Below are 19,871 nucleotides of genomic sequence, written 5' to 3'. Positions count from 1 at the left end.
GACAGACTGAGCAACTGAACTGAACTGAACTGAACTTGCTTTTACAATTCAAAGCTAAACTCTGAAAGTCTAAACCAAATACCGGAATACTCTATATCCCTAGTCTAATGTATTATCTGTACTACCTAATTTTTAAAATATTTGCTGTCTTTCATAAACAGGGCAACAAGTACCTCTTTTCTTTCTCCACACAGCTAATGCTATTTGACTCTTTTCAGAATATATATTCACATGAACATAAGCCCATTCCTATTAGTAGGGAAACCTTAGAGGAATGTATGAATATAATTAGCTATGCCCAGTGGAAGCCTCACCTAATCAGAAAAGACTCTTAAGTTGTATCTGGAGCAGTACTGCCCAAAATGTAAGCAAAGAGACACTGTATTAATCAGCTGTACAGATAAATATATCTGAAGAACATTGAAACTAAAAAGTATCAAACTGGGTTCCAAGTTAGAGATTCCATATATTATTTTATAGGTTTATGTGCAATAAGCACCTTAATAGCTGAAAATACTACATTTGTTTCCCAAGATTTTTAATCAAGAACTTTAAAAATCTTGAAACACTTCTCTGAAGCAATGTTCTACAAACTATACTTTGGGATGTATGCATGCATGCTAAGTTGTTTCAGTCGTGTCTGACTCTTTGTGACAATATGGTCTGCAGCCCACCAGGCTCCTCCGTTCTTAGGATTTTCCAAGTAAGAATACTGGAGTAGGGTGCCATGCCCTCCTCCAGGGGATCTTCCTGACCCAGGGATTGAACCTGCATCTCTCATGCCTCCTGCATTGGCAGGTGGGTTCTTTACCACTAGTGCTACCTGGGAAGCCCACAGTTTGGAATACATGGATGTAAATAGAATAAAATGTTACAATGTGATTCCATTCAAGTTCAGCTAAAGCCTCAAGACAATAGAAACCAACCAGACTCACATTCTAAGATGGGGAACCAGAACACCTAGGCAGGACCTGCAATGGAGGTATCTAAGAACTGGGTTTGCAACACTTAGCTGATTTCATCTCTCTGCATTACCAAGAAAAGATATTGGGTGGTGTAGGAGAGCAGTCTGGAAGTGCAAAGTGGAGGCTTCTTTAAAGAGAATTTTCAGGGTTGCTTGCAATGCTTCACCTCCATGGATAAGGCTTAGGGGGACTTCTGTCATCTCAAGCAAATGAGAGGAGATCCAGTGGATCACTTGGACACCTTGATATGTGTCTCCTGCACTTTCAGGATAAGAATGAACTGATATATGACTTACGTCTAAAAAGTTTAACAAGTGAAAAAAAGACTATGGCTGAGGTTGCTTTCTAGATGGCTCAGTAAAAGAGGTCTGTTTGGAGGATGTAGCCATTTCCCACTATTAGTAAGTCAAAGATTTCCATGGAGGAGATCAGGGCCAAGTGTAAGAAAAAGCTCCCTGCATTAATCCTGGATCCTGCCCTGCTGGAGGTACAGAAATCTCAAAAGAGAGCAGCTCCCAGATGTCCAGGATTTGAAAGAGGAAGAACAAGTGAACAGCCTTAGGAGACTGTGTTTATTACCATCAAGTGAGAGGACTCCAGCTGTTCATGAAACAGCCTAAGGAGAAGGGCCAGACTACACATCTGTCCCTGGAAGAGCAAAGCAGGGCCAGACTGGCAGCAAATCTGCTGCTGCCTCCTCCTCCTCCTGCCTCTTCCTCCTCTCCCCTTTCTTCACTGCAGCTACCTGAGGAGTAGGAATGAGAAGAAGATGAGAGAATAAAGGAAGAAGACAGCCCTCAGTCCACAGAAGAGACGCTATCTGTGGATGAATTTCACATTCTTACCCCAGACTGGGGATATTTATAACTGGATCCAGAGTATTTCAAGACTCATTAAACAGAGGACTTGTTTTCCAAGAGTGAACAGCAAGCTTGGGGCACCAATTGGGATTTTATTCAGAGGCAGAGCAAGATCTAGCCCTACAGAGTGAAGACACAGGGGTGGTTCTAAGAAAAATAATAAAGCTGTGTTACACCGTAGCACACACCACTAAACTAAGCTAACATTTTTGTTAAAAGTACCAAACGTATACATTCAGTTAAGTTCAGTCCAGTTCAGTTACTCAGTCATGTCCAACTCTTTGCGACCCCATGAATCGCAGCACACCAGGCCTCCCTGTCCATCACCAACTCCCGGAGTTCACCCAAACTCACATCCATTGAGTCGGTGATGCCATCCAGCCATCTCATCCTCTGTCGTCCCCTTTTCCTCCTGCCCCCAATCCCTCCCAGCATCAGAGTCTTTTCCAATGAGTCAGCTCTTCTCATGAAGTGGCCAAAGTACTGGAGTTTCACCTTTAGCATCATTTCTTCCAAAGAACACCCAGGACTGATCTCCTTTAGAATGGACTGGTTGGATCTCCTTGCAGTCCAAGGGACTCTCAAGAGTCTTCTCCAGCACCATAGTTCAAAAGCATCAATTACCATATGTAAAATAGATAACCAGTGCAAGTTTGATGCCTGAAGCAGGACACCCAAAGTTGGTGCTCTGTGATGACCTAGAGGGATAGGGTGGGGAGGGAGGTGGGAGGGGAGTTCAGGATAGAGGGAACACATGTATACCCATGGCCGATTCATGTTGATGTATGGAAAAAACCATCACAATACTGTAATTATCCTCCAATAAAATGTTTTCTTAAAAGTACCAATGGCTTCATATCTAGTCCCTGAGGCCCATCCTGTCATTCTGTGTCTCTGAGGCCCACTGCAAGGAGTACGCTCACTTGCATTTGCATGATATTTCCATGTCCAGCTTCTCAACTGACACTCACAACTCTACAAGGTAGCTGGGTAGGTATGACTGTTCCTGTTTTACAGGGGAAAAAACAGAGGATCACATCTGTGACTTGACTTAACTAAAGTCTAAAACTCAAGCACTCGCAGATCCAAGTTTTAGAACTCTTGCCATCCAGACTTCTTGTTCAGTGCTTTTTCCAATACACACGCTATTTTCTTTAAAGGACAGGAGGAGTGGTTACTGGCAAACACTAGAATCCATTTCTCCAATGTGACTGGAAATGACTTCTCAGTGAATAAAACCAAAATACTTGCACCTGTTAGGTTTTCTAGATAGGAACATCAGCTTTAAAATAAAGTCAAGAGCAGTATAAAACAGTATGACTCTAGGCAGAGTTGCTTAAAGTCTTTTTCCAAATCCAGGATGGTTTCTTGAGATAGCTTGACGGATATTGTTTTTCTTCCTTTAAATATTAATAATTGGGGAGGGGTTCTTTTTGATTTAGTTTAGTTGCTTAGTCGCGTCCGACTCTTGATTACTTAAAATATTGTGTCTTCTGGCACAAAGCGCAAGGCCAATTATCACTTTTTCTCTTTTCTTTTTTCAACTGGCACAAAACCTAAGAGAAGCCTCAAGGTGCAAATGATCTGTAGTCTATTTAACATCATGGTTATTTATTTTTATGAGAGCTCATTGTTGTTCCCTAAATTACAGGTACATTCTTGGCTCCATGTCCCACTCTCCTGCAAACCTCCAAATACTGTTCCTATCTATATTTCCAAATATTCTTCAATACTTTGTCAAACATTCAACACTGCATAGATGGCATGTTGGACCAAGGCAAGGATCTGTAGAACTGAGTAATCTAACTCAGAACTGTGACCCCAATTCTCTCCTAGGGGCAGTGCTATATGTTTTATCAGGATTGCAAAGGGAAAATTCTCAGGTTGCAACATTTCACAAAGATTGAGTCCTTTGAGTTAATGGTGCACTAGTGTTGAAACATCTAGGTTTCTATATTTTTATAGTTTTACTTAGCTATTTGTGCCATAATTATAAAATGGGCCATCATTTTGCAAAGACTTAATTAACATCCTCTTTTCTTCTTTTAAGTGGCCTTCAGCGGCCTTCTCCTAATCTTTGTCACTCTACTTTTGCCTTTGTCTCAGTAGGAGCTAAGTTCTTAAGACTTCTGGTTCCTCCAACATGGAAAAATTCCCTGGGAATTTTTTTGTAAACAAATTTTGTTAAGTTGCTGCGATTTAAGGTCAAAATTTCGCCAGTCTTACCAAAAGAACAAGTTAAAGTAATAACAACTGTCCTTGGAATACAAATAATAATCCCTTATAGTTTTAAAATACAGTTTTTACACCACTCTAATTTATGTCAAGCAAAAGAATAAAGTGCTAAACAAATATAAGGTTATATTTGTATTGAAGTTGCCCCTTTCTCTAACTGTTAAAAATTCCACTTAAACTTTGAGGTTGGGTATAGGTATCAATGCAGCAAAATGGTTCCCTATCCCACAAGCACAGCTAATTAACCTCTTCTTTGCACCTCCCATGTTTCTCCTTATACAACTATAACAGCCTATTTCATGACATTGAAATTATTTCCACACACATCTTCACTAAATGTTCTTTAAAAAGGGAAAGACTCTCTATCTCCATGTCATGGTCCAATTCTTAGGAACTCAAAAAGTGTGGTTGAAGTGAGCTATCCAGAACCCTGTAAAGAAAGAGGTCATGTAACCATTATTCCCTCTTAAAAACAAGCTAACTGAGCCTCAAAAAGCTGAAGGGATCTTGCCAAAGTCACAGATCTTGTTAAGAGAAAGAACTTGAATCCAGATACCTGCAGCTCCAGGGTCCATGTACTAATATTACATCTCTGTCTTTGGGAACTCTTTTCACAGAATGATCCTCAAAAGTTCAAAGCAACTTATCTATGCTCATTTTGTTAATTTAGTCCAAGGAATTAAAAAAGAAAAAAAAAAACTTTGTTTTTAAGAAACAAAATTCTACATTTTTTTTCATGGAAAAAGTTATTTATGTCAACAAACTAATAAGGAAAAGAAAAGGGGAAAGGAAAGAAAAAAAAACACAAAGGAAAGAGGAAAGAAAGAAAAGTTAGGAAGGAAGAGAGAGGACAGATGGACAAAAAGCCTGAGCAAAAGCATCCAAATTAATTTATGTCATCAAACTGAGTTTCAACCTGCCTTTCCAATTTTATTTACCGTCACTACCCCCTGCTTATTCTGTGTTCCAGTTAATTGGTCTAGTTGTGACAATACTAAGGATAAGCAACTGAAAACAAATTGATTCTTATATTGATCTTATATCCTGCAACCTTGCTAAATGCACTTTTTACTTCTGGTAGCTTTTTACAGATTCTATTACATGATCATCTGTGAATGAAGAGAGCTTTGTTTCTTCCTTTCCAGTCTAGTCTTTTTTTTCTCTTTCTTGTTTTCTTGCCTTGCTGCACCAACTAAAACCTCCAATACAATGCTGTGTAGATATAGCAAGCATATATCTGTACTTTTTTAAAAAAAACAACAATAACAAAATGAATGAGTATTTTTCAGACACTGAGTAAATTCTACACCAGTTAAAGGTAAGAATCAGTCTCCATCCTAAGGATGTTATGACCTGGTGGAGAAGCTCTCTCTACTGAAAAACAAATAAAGCTGTAAAGATAAGGCCAGAACAGGCCCTTGAATAATAAAAGTAACCACAGCAGGAATAGGAGCCTCATTACTTACAGGACTATTATGGCCCAGGCACTGTTGAAAGATCCAGGTATGTATTAATTCATTTGATTCTTCCATCTTATCCCCATTTTATAGGCAGGGAATAAAAGACACAGGAAAATAAGTAATTCATGTCTCCACAGCCAGTGTTCTCAAGAGTTGGACTAAATTGCCTTCAGTTACCATGTCTTCATTAATAGGTATTGAGTGTCCACTCTTTGCTAATTGCTATGTCACTTTCAATTAATTTAACTATCACAATTATCTTGTCTTATGAAGGAACTGACCTTCAGAGAGTTTAAGTGACCTGTCCAAGGTCACCCAACTAGCACAAGACTCAAACCAAAGTGTCCTGACCCCAGATTCAATACTTTTTCCTACCACTCCCTGATTCCTCTTCAAATAGTTAATATTCACACAGCACTTTGCAGCTTACAAAAATTGTGATCACACTTATGCCTTCACTGCCACTTAAAGGAGCTGAGATTTTATTCACTAGGCAAAGGAGAACCTTTCTCTGTTTCTGAGGGGAGGGAAAACATGAAAGGTAGAAGAGGGGTTTGGGGACGATGAGCACAGCACTCTGCTAGATGGGTTTGCCAGGGCACATATGCAAGTACAGGGTTAGGAGGCTCCCACCTCTCAGGACCCTCTACATTCACCTCTGAACCTGTGAGTCCCTCCCTCCAAACTCATTTGCCAGTCGGAAGAAGCCCTGCTTTAAATAATGTGCCTGGAGGGAACTCCCAGAAGAGCAGAGATAATAAAAGTATTTCTTATGTCACTTCTCCCTGCATTTAACTTTGGAAGAGTATTTTTGTTAACTGGGAAGAGCACACCAAGGAACCATTATCACTGATACAAGAAGAAAACGGATGGTAGATTTCCTCAGCCACGTCCTGTCAGTGTCAACAATTTAACTAAACATATAATAGTCATAACCTCATCAGTGTTAAATTTTCTAGGTTTCTGGCACATATCTCTTCATCTCCCTCATTAAGTTTATAGAGTGTTCTCTGGTACATTTGCTCAGTATGAAGATTTCAGTTTCAACTGGCACATATTGGAGTCAAACGGGAATGATTTTTTCTGCCTTAAGTAGTTAGCAGAATACGAGAGCATATGAAACGGACCAATGCCCACAGCCAGGTATTTGGCCAGTAATTGCAGATGGGTTTGACCCCATCCATCACCATCCCACCCTGCTCACTAGGGATGGGTGCAACACAGAGAGACTAACCAAAGCTCAAAATATGAATAGTTACTCTGATTTTAATACCTCCCTTGATTCACACCTTGCATCACTATTGTCTACTTAGGGACTCACCTCATTCACAACTGGAGTCCCAAGGTCCTCATTATTATGCCCACTTTAGGATGGTTGCTCCAAACAAACTCCGTAAACCCAAATCTATCCTGATCCTTTGCACTTAACCTAAAATGGACAATCTAGTATTCTGTGCTCAGCTATGTCAGATGAAAATGATTGTTAAAAAAATTTTTTTTTCAGGCAACTACTTAAGTGACAGCAATATGTGAACTGTGAACTTCCAGATGTTCAAGCTGGTTTTAGAAAAGGCAGAGGAACCAGAGATCAAATTGCCAACATCCACTGGATCATCAAAAAAGCAAGAGAGTTCCAGAAAAACATCTATTTCTGCTTTATTGACTATGCCAAAGCCTTTGACTGTGTGGATCACAATAAACTGTGGAAAATTCTGAGAGAGATGGGAATACCAGACCACCTGACCTGCCTCTTGAGAAACTTATATGCAGGTCAGGAAGCAACAGCTAGAACTGGACATGGAAAAACAGACTGGTTCCAAATAGGAAAAGGAGTACGTCAAGGCTGTATATTGTCACCCTGCTTATTTAACTTCTATGCAGAGTACATCATGAGAAACGCTGGGCTGGAAGAAGCATAAGCTGGAATCAAGATTGCCAGGAGAAATATCAATCTCCTCAGATATGCAGATGACACCACCCTTATGGCAGAAAGTGAAGAGGAACTCAAAAGCCTCTCGATGAAAGTGAAAGAGGAGAGTGAAGTCAGCTTAAAGCTCAACATTCAGAAAATGAAGATCATGGCATCTGGTCCCATCACTTCATGGCAAATACATGGGGAAACAGTGGAAACAGTGTCAGACTTTATTTTGGGGGGCTCCAAAATCACCACAGATGGTGATTGCAGCCATGAAATTAAAAGACACTTATTCCTTGGAAGCAAAGTTATGACCAACCTAGATAGCATATTTAAAGCAGAGATATTACTTTGCCAACAAAGGTCCGTCTAGTCAAGGCTATGGTTTTTCCTGTGGTCATGTATGGATGTGAGAGCTGAACTGTGAAGAAAGCTGAGTGCCGAAGAATTGATGCTTTTGAACTGTGGTGCTGGATAAGACTCTTGAGAGTCCCTTGGACTGCAAGGAGATCCAACCAGTCCATTCTAAAGGAGATCAGTCCTGGGTGTTCTTTGGAAGGACTGATGCTAAAGCTGAAACTCCAATACTTTGGCCACCTCATGCGAAGAGTTGACTCATTGGAAAAGACTCTCACGCTGGGAGGGATTGGGGGCAGGAGGAGAAGGGGACGACAGAGGATGAGATGGCTGGATGGCATCACCAACTCGACAGACATGAGTTTGGGTGAACTCCGGGAATTGGTGATGAACCGGGAGGCCTGGCCTGCTGAAATTCTTGGGGTCCAAAGAGTCAGACACAACTGAGCGACTAAACTGAACTGAATTGACAGTAAGCTTGATATGACTTCTTCCCCAGGGGCTCCTGTATTTTAAAAAGAAGTACACAGAATCAGGTATATTCTAAACTATAGAATAAGTTCAGCTGTGGAGGGAAGGTTCTGAACAGCTTCAGGGTAGGACTTATTCCAGCATCCATCAAAGGTCCTTTGAGAAACAGCTAACCCTATCAATATATGCAGACCTCAGTTTCCTCTTGTCATTTAGGAATATAATTACTGCATCATTGTGGGGAATGATCAAGTTGGTTCATAACTATCATAAACCTCTCAGAAAGCAATACAGTACTCTACACAAGTGAGAGGTTTCTGAAGACTTTGGTACTTTGTCCTTTGTATAAGTAACACACTTGACCTCACTCCATGGAGTCAAAAGAGACTGGAAACCACCTGGGTAATGAATCTATCTTTCAGCTAGACAGGAGTATAACTTGTACCTACACTACTTCCTGGGTTCAAATCCAGATTAGCCTATCTCTCATTTCCCAACTACCCACAAAAATAGAGTCCCTGTTTCTTGGGTGCCACCTTTAACACTGGCAGCAGACGCCTTCTGGAACCTGCTCACAAGGGTTGCCATACCAACAATGATGAATCAAGGCAGTTTGTGGACCAAATCAAGGGCAACAAGATGCTCTTGGTCCTGAGATAAATAACTGAACCAAGGATATGATCCATGAAGAAAGATCAAATTTGCTACTGTCTTACTTTGAATTAGAGCTCCATTCCCAACCATAACAAACCTTTATATTTTTATCCAAAATGGATCCTCACAGACCTACAACTGCTGCTGTCTTTTAACCAAGACATCAGTAGTTGTTGTAGTTTAGTTGCTCAGTTGTGTCCAACTCTCTGTGACCCCATGGACTGAAGCACGCCAGGCTTCCCTGTCCTTCACCATTTCCCAAAGTTTGCTCAAACTCATGTCCATTGAGTCAGTGATGCCATCCAACCATTTGATCCTTTGTTGGACATCAGTGCACAGTCTAAACCTTCCTTCACTACTTTTCATTCCCAGGTTCCTTAGTGCATTAGAAGTCTATCTGTTTATCTACGAAAGTAGTAAGTTCTAGGTTTGGGGGGACCTGAAATTATAGGAAAATGATCTCAAAATTCCTGATCAAAGTGTCACAGGAGGATCTGAAGAATATCCTGGGACATTCTCTTTGTTTACAAGACAAGGAGTTGGGGCCTGAGCTTAAAGTCACATGCTGGAGTTGCAAGGCAGGTATGAAATGCAGACTCAGGTCTAATGCATATGTATCCGCTCTACCATATGGCATCCTTCCCCTCTGCTGCCCATGCCATCAGCACTAATGGAACCACCTGTCCTGTCACTGTTCCCTAGGAGTTAACGAAGGTCTTACATCCCCACTAACTTTTGAAACGTCTACTTTCCCTTCCATGGGTCCTCTCATATTTCCTCCTCAGCTTCCTGGTCAGCACTGGGAACTAATGGACCTGTCCTCTACACTTCTGCAATGACCAATGGAATGGGTGAGTACCTGACTGCACAAGTCCTTATCATCAGCACTGCTGTGGTCTGTTAGCTGAGATGCCAATGTTTTCTCTCATAAACTACAACCACCATGACTCTAGGGGATGAGGGTGTGGAGGACAACTTCTACAGCTAGCCAGCTCCATAGGTCATTTGCTGCATGTTCTGTGGCCCATGGCTTGCCTGGTGGCTCAGACTGTCAAGAATCTGCCTGCAATGCAGGAGACCCAGGTTCAATCCCTGGGTTTGGAAGATCCCCTGGAGAAGGAAATGGCAACCCACTCTAGTATTCTTGCCTGGAGAATTCCATGGACAGAGAAGCCTAGCGGGCCACAGTCCATGGGTTCGCGAAGAGTTGGACACAACTAAGCAAGTAATACTCTGTGGCCCACGGTCACACGAGCCAGTGTACAGGAACTGAAAAGGCAAAATGAGACCGCAGCCTGGGGATGGGAGGAATGCTGCCCCTCGCCAACCATCTCTGCCACGGGAGGTTGATGACAGATGCTGAACACACAACTCTGGCTGGATGCCAAACATCTGGACTCAAAATCAAGCAACCATGTAATTCCAATCAAAGAAAATCTAATCAACAAATATTTCCAGTGCCTACTATGTGCATCTAGACAGCTGTGGTTTAAATGAAAGACATTTAAGTCCTACTCAAGCCCCAAATTCCACTGTTCTCTGTTCCAGATGCCTGATCCTGTATTAATCAAACATTCATGTTTTAAATCAAGCACCTGTTGGTATATGTTGATGTGCAGGTAAAACCAAGAGTTTGGAATTATTTCTCATCCCCTTTGCTGGTACCCTTGTCAAGCTCCTTAGATGGAGGCTGAGAAGAATTTACCCCAAACCCCCTACCATTTCTAGCACTTCTATGCTTTGCTGCCTACTGTTCCATCAGCATGCAGCCGGGCTAGGGGGGCCATGCTGCCTCCCACTTTTCCAGGGAGATATTCAGGTGAGAACACCACCAGAGGCAATATCTTTCTGAAATCAGTGTTCAGTTGCCTCGAGGCTCACACACACTCAATGCCATGAGGGAACCCGGTGCATAATCTGGCATCTGCAGTGCTCTAAGAACAAAGGATATAATATCCCTTTGTTTCTGGACACCCTAAAGTGACAATGACATCTTGGTTGACAATTATGATTCCATATTCTTTTGTAAATCGAGTTATTTCTGAAAGAACTTAAAAGAGGTGAATGAACATTCAGTTGCTTTCTATCTGGCATTTCTCCCATGAGGACTGCCAGAGCTTTTACTGATAATCCCACCAAGCATTGTGGTCATGAAATGAACCAAGTCTAGGGATTTGCTTCCAGCTTGCTTTAGGCCTTTCACTGTTCTCACTCTTCACTAAGAAGAAACAGCTACTGAGGGAGAGGTGGGAGCACCTCTCCGTATGTGATAGTGGTCTCTGATTTGTCAAAGTCCCCTAGCTGTTGTCAGGCAGGTTCTGCACACACTTCAAATAGCAGCATGATTGTGCTCATCTTTCCTATTTCCGCAATGGCCTCTAAGTTTCTCAAAGTCAACTGAGGTCTCACACCTCAGGACACCAAAGACAAGAATGTGTACAATAACCATGATATGATGTTTACAGACAGGGAAAGAGCAGACCACTAAGGCCAGACTTACTTGTAACCTTCCTACAGGAGATAGAGGTGGGAGACTCTGGAAATGTGGGTCTCCACACCCTCGGTGTTGTGGCCACCTCCTCAGAAGTGTGAAATAGAGGGCCCTCTGGTCATTTGCATTTTACACCTCTGCTGCCCACTACAGAGGGTGGTTTCTGCAGCCAGTCTGCTCAGGGAGCCACTGGGCTTCCTCACTGTCCATGCTCAGCTAGTCAAGGGAAAGAACATTAAGGGTGCTTTCCTCCCAGGCCTGAACAACATAGAAGAAAGTTTAGAAGTTCCATATCTGTGGGGCAATGCTGTTCTAGACAGTGCTTTGGATGATTTCAAATAAGCCATCCTGCTGAGCAGATGTACCTACAGCCAGGCGGTGGTGAGTAGAGCCTATGCCAGATTTTGATCCTGCTGCCTTGCTCCCTTGGTTTATAGAAAGCCTGCAGTACTTTCTCATCCTTAAACTCACGACCTAGATCAGGTTTTGAATGGTCTATCTCCTATACTCTGAGTCCCACTCTGATGTCCCTAACTCTACAAAACCCCTTTGGTTCTATTCAAGAAGAAAGTTCGCAAGACAGCTTCCTCAAGAACAAAAGTTGCAACTCAAAAGTCTCAGCTCCTTTTATCCTCTCAACCCCACCCCCAGCACCGTGATGACCTCACAGGTGAGCAAGAGGCTGTAAGAGATGGAGAGGGCATCCACACCTCCCTGTCTCCTTCTACCTCCTGCCAATACTCTGTACTCTCAACCTTGTTCCATCTTTCTCACTGGACTCTATTTCACTAGCTCTCCACTAACTTCTTTGTTACCAACTTGATGCATGTGCCCAGAAGAGAAGGACAGAAATTCCAAAGTCACCGCTTATCCCCTCCCAATGCCAACCCCCTTATGGAATTCTGTGACCCAAAGACGACCCTAGCCTACATACTGGATTTTTTTTTTTTTTTCACACTGTAAAAGAACTATTTCTGCAAAGAATTTTGAAGTTGTCATTTTCATTTTAAAAATAAGATGATAAAACACACACACACAAGCCATTATTTGTAAAATGACTGCAGATGATGAAGAGGAATGCATATCAATACACACACGCATACAGATGAGTGAGTGAGCACATGTGTATATATGTATCTACTCGGGGGCCAGAAGGAGCCTCTCAGATGAAGAGAGTGACTGAATACTACGGAAAATGACAGGAATCAAGAGTGTTTTCAAATTTCTTCTAGTTTTTCCTTCCACCAGTCCCTCCAAATTAAAAAAGAAAAAAGTTTTTGTGGGAATTCCATTTAAATTTGATATCTAAATGAGCTTCAAAGCAGTCACATGCATGGCAGAAATGCAGGGGTTACAAAGCAGGGTCTCACTGTGGTATGAGAATGATTGCTAGCTAGAAAGGGAGATTTTCTAGTTCTCCTCTGGTATTGCTTAGCTAAATAAACTCTGACACCTCTGCGCCTCAATGCTTGATATCTTAGATTCTTTCCAGAGCTTACTAGTGTTCCGTGGTTATATTATTTAAAAATTATGTGGATATTTGGAATAATGATTACCATGTCTATGACGACCACCACTGCCACCACCATTGGCCTCCTGACTTCTCTTCTTTCTAGACCAATCTGCAATTGCCTAGTTATACCTGTACCTTAAGTGAACAAATAATAGATTTCTTCATTTTGCAAAGAAGACTACAGACAGAATTTTCAGTGACTCTATGGAGGAGCCTGGTGGGCTGCAGTCCACGGGGTCGCTAAGAGTCAGACACGACTGAGCGACTTCACTTTCACTTTTCACTTTCATGCATTGGAGAAGGAAATGGCAACCTATTCCAGTGTTCTCGCCTGGAGAATCCCAGGGACGGAGGAGCCTGGTGGGCTGCCGTCTATGGGGTCGCACAGAGTCGGACACGACTGAAGCGACTTATAAGCAGCAGCAGCAGCAGCAGCTACCACTATATCTGGGTAGTGCCAAGTTCAGACTTCATGAGAGCCAAAGAGCCCAAGGCAACACTATCTCAACACTATCTCAATAATGGAAGACCCTCCTAATTGGCTTTCCAACACAGCTGTCAAAGGGAGTAATGGAAATGCCAAGAAAATTTGATCTTCAGAGAGCTTGGACTCTGCTTAGGATCATGAGCTTGGGCCAGGTTCAGACTTCTCAAATGCTACTCCAAATTCTCCCTAACCCAGGGATTTGGGGCTACTCAAATGCTAACTCAGTGTTCCTTCCTGTCACAATCAGCATTCAGGCAATTCTTTACACTGTAAACAGCTTATGAAGTTGGATTCTGTCATTCCTCCACTACACAAAAGAATTAAACTCCTCAACCCAAAGGTATCTTGGGTAAGTTCATCTTCTTCTATTTTTTAAAAATATAGGATGCTTCAAGAATTTGCACATCATCCTTGGCCAAAAGCCATGATAATCTTTTCTGTGTCATTCCACTTTTACTATATGCATTGTTGAAGCAAGCATGGGAAGGTCTTTCTGAGAGATGGAATGGTTAAGTGGTAAAAATCACAGGTTTTGGAATCACACAGGCCAGCGTAACTTCAAAAATCTCGGTTAAGAGAAGGTAGCATCTGAGAATTAGCCGTGTGTGTTCTGTGTAGGGATTATTCATCCCTTACCTCATCAGTTACAGTTGTTGGCACAAAGTGTGCACTCAATAAATATTTATTGAACTAAATTATCTATCCTCATATTGAACAAATTTACTTTCACTTAAAGTGGGCTCCACAATCTCTTGGCAACCTAATTCTATGTTCCCTGCAGTTTCTTTAAGGATGAATTCTGGGTTTGGGATATTGATGTCTTTGTCCCACCTCATCCATAAAGTCTTCCCTGACAACTCTAGCCTACCTACTCTCCTTTTTCTGACTGCCTGTTGTACTTAGTCCAGGTTCTAGTCACTTTGGCACACATGTGATATCTTATCTTGCCATGGAAAATGCGTTTCATAAACACATCATCCTTCCCAGGAGCCTATAAGTTCCTCAAGGGCAAAGGCCGTATTTGGTATTGATTTTGTACGTCCCATGGCACACAATGCAATATAGAGCCCATAGCAGACTCTGAAAAAGGACCATTAAATTGAGTTGAATTTTAAGGACAGTTCTCCACTGCTAGTGAAGACTTTCTTTCAGAGAAGTATTGAAAGGCAGGATTGGCTATATTCATAGTTCATTTCACCAAGCTAAGCCCATAAGTCTCTACAGTTGATGTGCTAGTTAGGAAACAAAGAATCAAAAAGCAGCTGCTTACTTTCAACAAAGAAGAGATCGTATTTCAGCTGTGGATTGCAGGATTTCCTCTGTCAGTCACTCTTGACTCTTGGCCAAACCCTTTGGTGTTATCAGGAACAAAAAGCAACCCAGAGATATGTCAAATATCAATTTCCAATTACTTTCTTGAAACACATTTCTGCCACTTGGGAAAACTCCCAAGGGATCTGTAGCCCCTTATCAGCTTAGATTGGGTTTGTCTTTCAGTCAAACAGGTAACACTCAGCAATGCCCTGTTTAGCCTTGATATTATAGTGTCCTCCTCTGACACGCGGGTTCTCTTGCGAAGTCTTCAATATTAGCTTACTCTGTCATTGGAGACCTGGCCCCAGTATGGAAGGCCTGATATTTTACCCTGAACCGAATGTGTCGGGGCAGAATGGGGATAATGCCAATCACTATGGCGAGCCATTGTCACTAAGGTTTCCCAAGACTTAATTTGTGTTGAGATGTTGGATGCAGGAACAAAGCCTCATGCAGGGCTTGTGTGTCTTCAGCTCGAGCCAAGCAGGGAAGAAACAAGAGAGTCTCTAAGTCTTCATTTTGATACTCAAAACACAGAACAACATTTCTACCCTCTCTGTCACAGAAGACAGGCCACAGACTAATTGAAAAAATCTTTGGTACTAGGGATGTTAAAACTGAGGATCTGCACAAAACCAGAAATCCCATGTCCCCTTTATTACAAAGTAATGGAACAGAATTTGGAAAAACCAGGAAACATTTCTGGGTCCATAAATCAGCCCAGTTGGAGGGAAACGCAAATGGCCAGCACCTGGAATGAGCCTTGGTCTGGAGCAGGAGAGCAGCCTAAAGCCCTGAGCTGCGGGGCCAAGGCTCCAGACTGTGCACTGTGATTAATGACTTGAGTGAAAGGTCTCAGTTGAAGCTGAACAATTAACTTGTTCTCTCCACATCTCAGATCTCTCCACAGCATAACTACGTCTTCCCTGATTGTTCCTATTTACCAAAACGCAAGCCAGTCTGGGAAGCTTCGAACATGTCATCATCAGACTGTTTCTGACAATCGGAGAGCCCTGGTGTTTGTCAGGACTACTTTCGTCAAATCATCTGTTTCGACTCTGCATGCAAGCCTCAACCTTTCAGTTCCTTTTCAAGTTTAAGAACCATCCAAATGAGGCAATGGCATTGGCCTCGATCCGTAAAAAAAAAAAAAAAAAAAAGTCCGGAGCTCAGAGGTTTGCAAATGGACAGCATATGGCCTGGCTTGTTTCTGGTCACTCCTCAAAAAGTTCTTAGGGAATTGAATGTCCATGAGATTAATGGTTCCCTCCTGTCTTGCCTTTATCCTCTGGAATAGGTTTCTCTAATCTCTTTCAGATCCTCTAAAGCATTTACATTAAACCAATCACTCCTCCCGAATCTACAACAGAGATTCTGATAAGACCTGTTAGAACCAAGGAAGTCTCCAAACCTCTCCCTGTTTCTCCAGGAAGTAAATCTGTAGATGGGAAAGAAAAGCAGGTAACCCCAGAATCTGATTCTGAATGTTTTAATACAAGTACCTAAGAGGGGTACCCCCATAGAATCCAGTTTCCTCATTTCATCTTCCAAATGCGCCCCCCATTAGGTAGGATTGCAATAGTACTCAGCGTGTTGCCTAACAACATCCACCCCATGGACCTGCCACAGGGCTGACCCCACTTCCCCTTTAGCCAATCCCATTTCCCTCAGTAAAGGCACCCTGTCTCCAGGAGACATCAAAAACAATAACACTAATAACAGAAGTGTCATCAGCCACAATAATAGCATACATGTATAGAGCGCTTACAATGGGCCAGAAACTCTTTAAAATAGTCTATTTATACCAGCTCACACTGTCCTCACAACAACCTTACTAATGTAGGTATTATTATTATACCTATATTACAGAGAGGGAGATACAGATTACCTTGCCCAAGGTCACAAAGCCATTAAGTGGTAAAGTGAGGATTCAGACACTGGTCTCATTCTTAAAACTATCCTATGGTGCAGCTACATTCTCTAGAGCTGTGGTCCCCAGGTACCACTGTAGATGAGGTTAGCAAAGCAATCCTTCTAGAATGACATTCCTGAGCAGTCAGGCCTGGTGAATCCTGTTTCTGTTACTCAGTGAGTAACCTCCAAAGAGTTCTGAGTCTCTGAGCCCTTGTTGGTCTCATGTGTGAAATTGGCATGATACAAAGAGCTGCCGTGTAGGGTTTCAGTGAGGTTGGTGAGATAATGCTATACAGGACCTAGCACTGTACCTAAACATGGCAGCTAAATAAAATGGAAGCTACAGAAATGCTTATCACTAATCAGATCAGCTCATACTGACTAAAGGAGCTGGAGAAGATGAGACAGAAATAAGCACAGCTTGGAATGTGAATATGAAATGCAGGTCAAAGTGGTAACCCCAAAGAGACTAGGAAACTAACAAGTACTGATGAGGAATATCTACCTTCTTGGTCTGACTCAATTTATGTAGCCTCTGGCTTGGCTTATTCCCATGAATGAAAAAATTCTAATTTTAAAATACACACAACATTAAGAAGGAATGAACACATGTCCAGACTGGGATAATTAGAATATTCTCCCTGAAATCCCTAGTCCAAAGGAAGAGCAAGGCCTCCTGCATGGCCCGTGTGGCTGTCCCAGAGTCAAGCTTGGAGCTCCATCCTTCATTGCACATTTCCTACATGTTCCTGCCGACCCCTGACACATCACATTCTTTGCATCAATAAGGACTGGTGCCAGAACACACTAAATTGCCTTTGACTACATTTAACTGATCTAGTATTTTTTTATGATTCTTTCTTGTTGCACCATTTTTCACTTTTGACTTTACAATTCTCTGCTGACTTTAAATAAAGCTTTTGCCAGACTACCCAAGGTGGTTTTTAATAGAGATTTAGGGGCTAGGTTGTGTTGTGGTTTGGATTCAGATTCTCCTGCAGCAATAAGGGGAAATTAACTAGGTGGTTTCAACTCAAGTGCCCATTTATACTCAGAATGGACAGAGAGCTTATCTTCTTCCAAGCCTTGTAATCATGACACTACAAAGTGATATTCAAGAAAGACAAAAAATTAGGTAGCAACAGCTTCCACACCACAAAACCACTGCACAGTGCCCCTGTACACCCAGATGGCTGGAATAATATACAGGCAGCCCAGGATCACTTGCTGAGTGACAGGAAGAAATCTGACCACACTGCGTCCTCTGCCAAAGATGATGCTTGTTCTCCTTAAGATGGGGAACTCAAATGACCCTACAGGAGTTACACGAGCTTGCCTCCTGTCACTGCTCCCTCCTCTGTGCTATCCCTGGGCCCCGCTGCCTTCTGCCTAGAGGAAACACTGGGAGCCAGCAGGCCTTCAGTCACTAAAAAGGCAATATGACTGGCAAAGACCCCCAATCGGATATGAAGTCAGTCCCCCAAACTAACATTTATTTTTCAGAGAAGAATTACCTTGAGTTAATTACCTCTTGAAAATATAAAATTGATAAGTCAGTAAGAGTTTGCTTTTGTCTCATTAGTCATTATTATCCAATGCCTGCTCCATTACAAATGAAGAGGAAAAAAACATATGTTAAGTATTGAGAACAACAGCTTTAAAAATGTCTGTGTACTCCTCATCAAGTTTAGAGATAAATACATCTCTTGGGTTGTTTTTGTCTTTGCCTCTACCTACCACTGATGGTAAATGCAACTGAATTTGGGTTTTTAATTCCAGTAGTTTTCTTCATAGCTTTGCCACTTCTATAAGGACTCTTAAAATAATGTTTTAATTTGCATTTTTGAACTTTATGACAGTACGCCGTATCATTCAGTGAGTTTTTTTTCCTCCCAATTTTGTGCATTCATCCATGCTGAATGTTACTCGACTTTACTTAATGAACCATTCGGGCTGTTTCTAGTTTTATTGTTTGTTTTGTGTTTTGTTTTCCTACTACAGAAAATGCTATGCATATAGGTCACATTGATTTGAACGTGTACAGTAACTTTTCCTAGGTTAGAACTTGGGGAGTAGAACTGTTGGATCTTAAGAGTTTGCATATATTCAAATTCACCAGATAATAACAAATTGTTTTGCAAAGTAGATACACTGACTCACACTCCCACAAAAATAACTTGAGTTTCTGTTGCTCTACAAGTTTACAGCAGTTGGTATTACCAGGCTGTTTACATTTTGCTGAGCCAGTGAATACAAAATGTATCTTATAGTTTTAATTTACATTTCCAAATTTAATTTTTTCTAATTATTAAGCAATTATTGGATAGTTTGAAAATTCTTTGTTCAAAATAACCATGAAATGCAGTGTTTGTAAAGGATAGCTGAGATACTATGGCTACAGAGAAAGACACTGTGTACCTAGATATAGAGGAGTCAATACCTCTCTGTCTATATCTGCCATTCACACTTAAAGTTACAGTCCATGGGCTAAATCCATCCTGTCACTTACTTTAGAAAACACAGTTTTACTGGGACATAGCCACGCTTGTTTCCTTACATACTGCCTACAAATACTTTCATTCTACAATGGCAGACAAAGCTGAGTAGTTACAGCAAAGACCATCCGGCCTCCAAAGCCTAAAACACTTATTACAGCAAAAGTTTGCCAACCCATAACGTAGAGCATCTCTATTTGCAGGCACAGACACCTTCGACACCAGATACATTCCCTTGAATCTGTTCCTCCCAAACGCCCTTCCTCGGAAATGGCTTCATCTTCTGCAAAAGTACTCAGGCCAGAAACCTGGGAGTCATCTCACACTCTTCCCTCTCACTCACCACTTAGGACTAGCTAGTGGATACCACTCACGTGCTCAACTTTCCCAACACCATTTCCGTGAAGACCTCTTCTCTACATCCACGGCCAGTCCTTTGCTCAAGCCTTACAATGACTCAGGCCACCCTCCATCTCATGACCAAGCCCTTTGTGTGCCTCAGTTTCACAGCACTTGTATACTTCATTGCATTTTGTCTGCTGTCTCCACCTAAACTCTAAGTTCCTTGAAAAAAAAAAAGGTACCCTTGTCATTTCTGCACATAGTACAGTGCCTTGCACAGCAAATCCTTCATAATAACTGAATCTCCTACAGGCTTCCTAGTCCTCAGAAACCACTGGGGGCCTGACAAGAGAAGGTACTTGTGACTGCCATAACCCCTGGTCAGCAGGGTTTGGAAA

General features: G+C 41.9%; 1 protein-coding gene and 1 non-coding gene across 2 annotated transcripts in view; both read right to left on the bottom strand.

Moving 5' to 3' along the window:
• Window positions 1–19,871, bottom strand: part of LRMDA (leucine rich melanocyte differentiation associated) — a 1,186,567-nt gene that overhangs the window by 221,652 nt on the left and 945,044 nt on the right. The gene's annotated exons all lie outside the window — the stretch shown is intronic.
• LOC114110904 (U6 spliceosomal RNA) lies at window positions 13,783–13,887 on the bottom strand. Its single transcript, XR_003587071.2, has one exon. It is a non-coding gene; the product is annotated as a U6 spliceosomal RNA (small nuclear RNA).

Source organism: Ovis aries, chromosome 25, assembly GCF_016772045.2.
Source record: "Ovis aries strain OAR_USU_Benz2616 breed Rambouillet chromosome 25, ARS-UI_Ramb_v3.0, whole genome shotgun sequence".
NCBI classification, from domain to species: domain Eukaryota; kingdom Metazoa; phylum Chordata; class Mammalia; order Artiodactyla; family Bovidae; genus Ovis; species Ovis aries.
The sequence above is the reverse complement of the archived record's forward strand: the minus strand, read 5'-3'. Positions and strand labels throughout refer to the sequence as shown.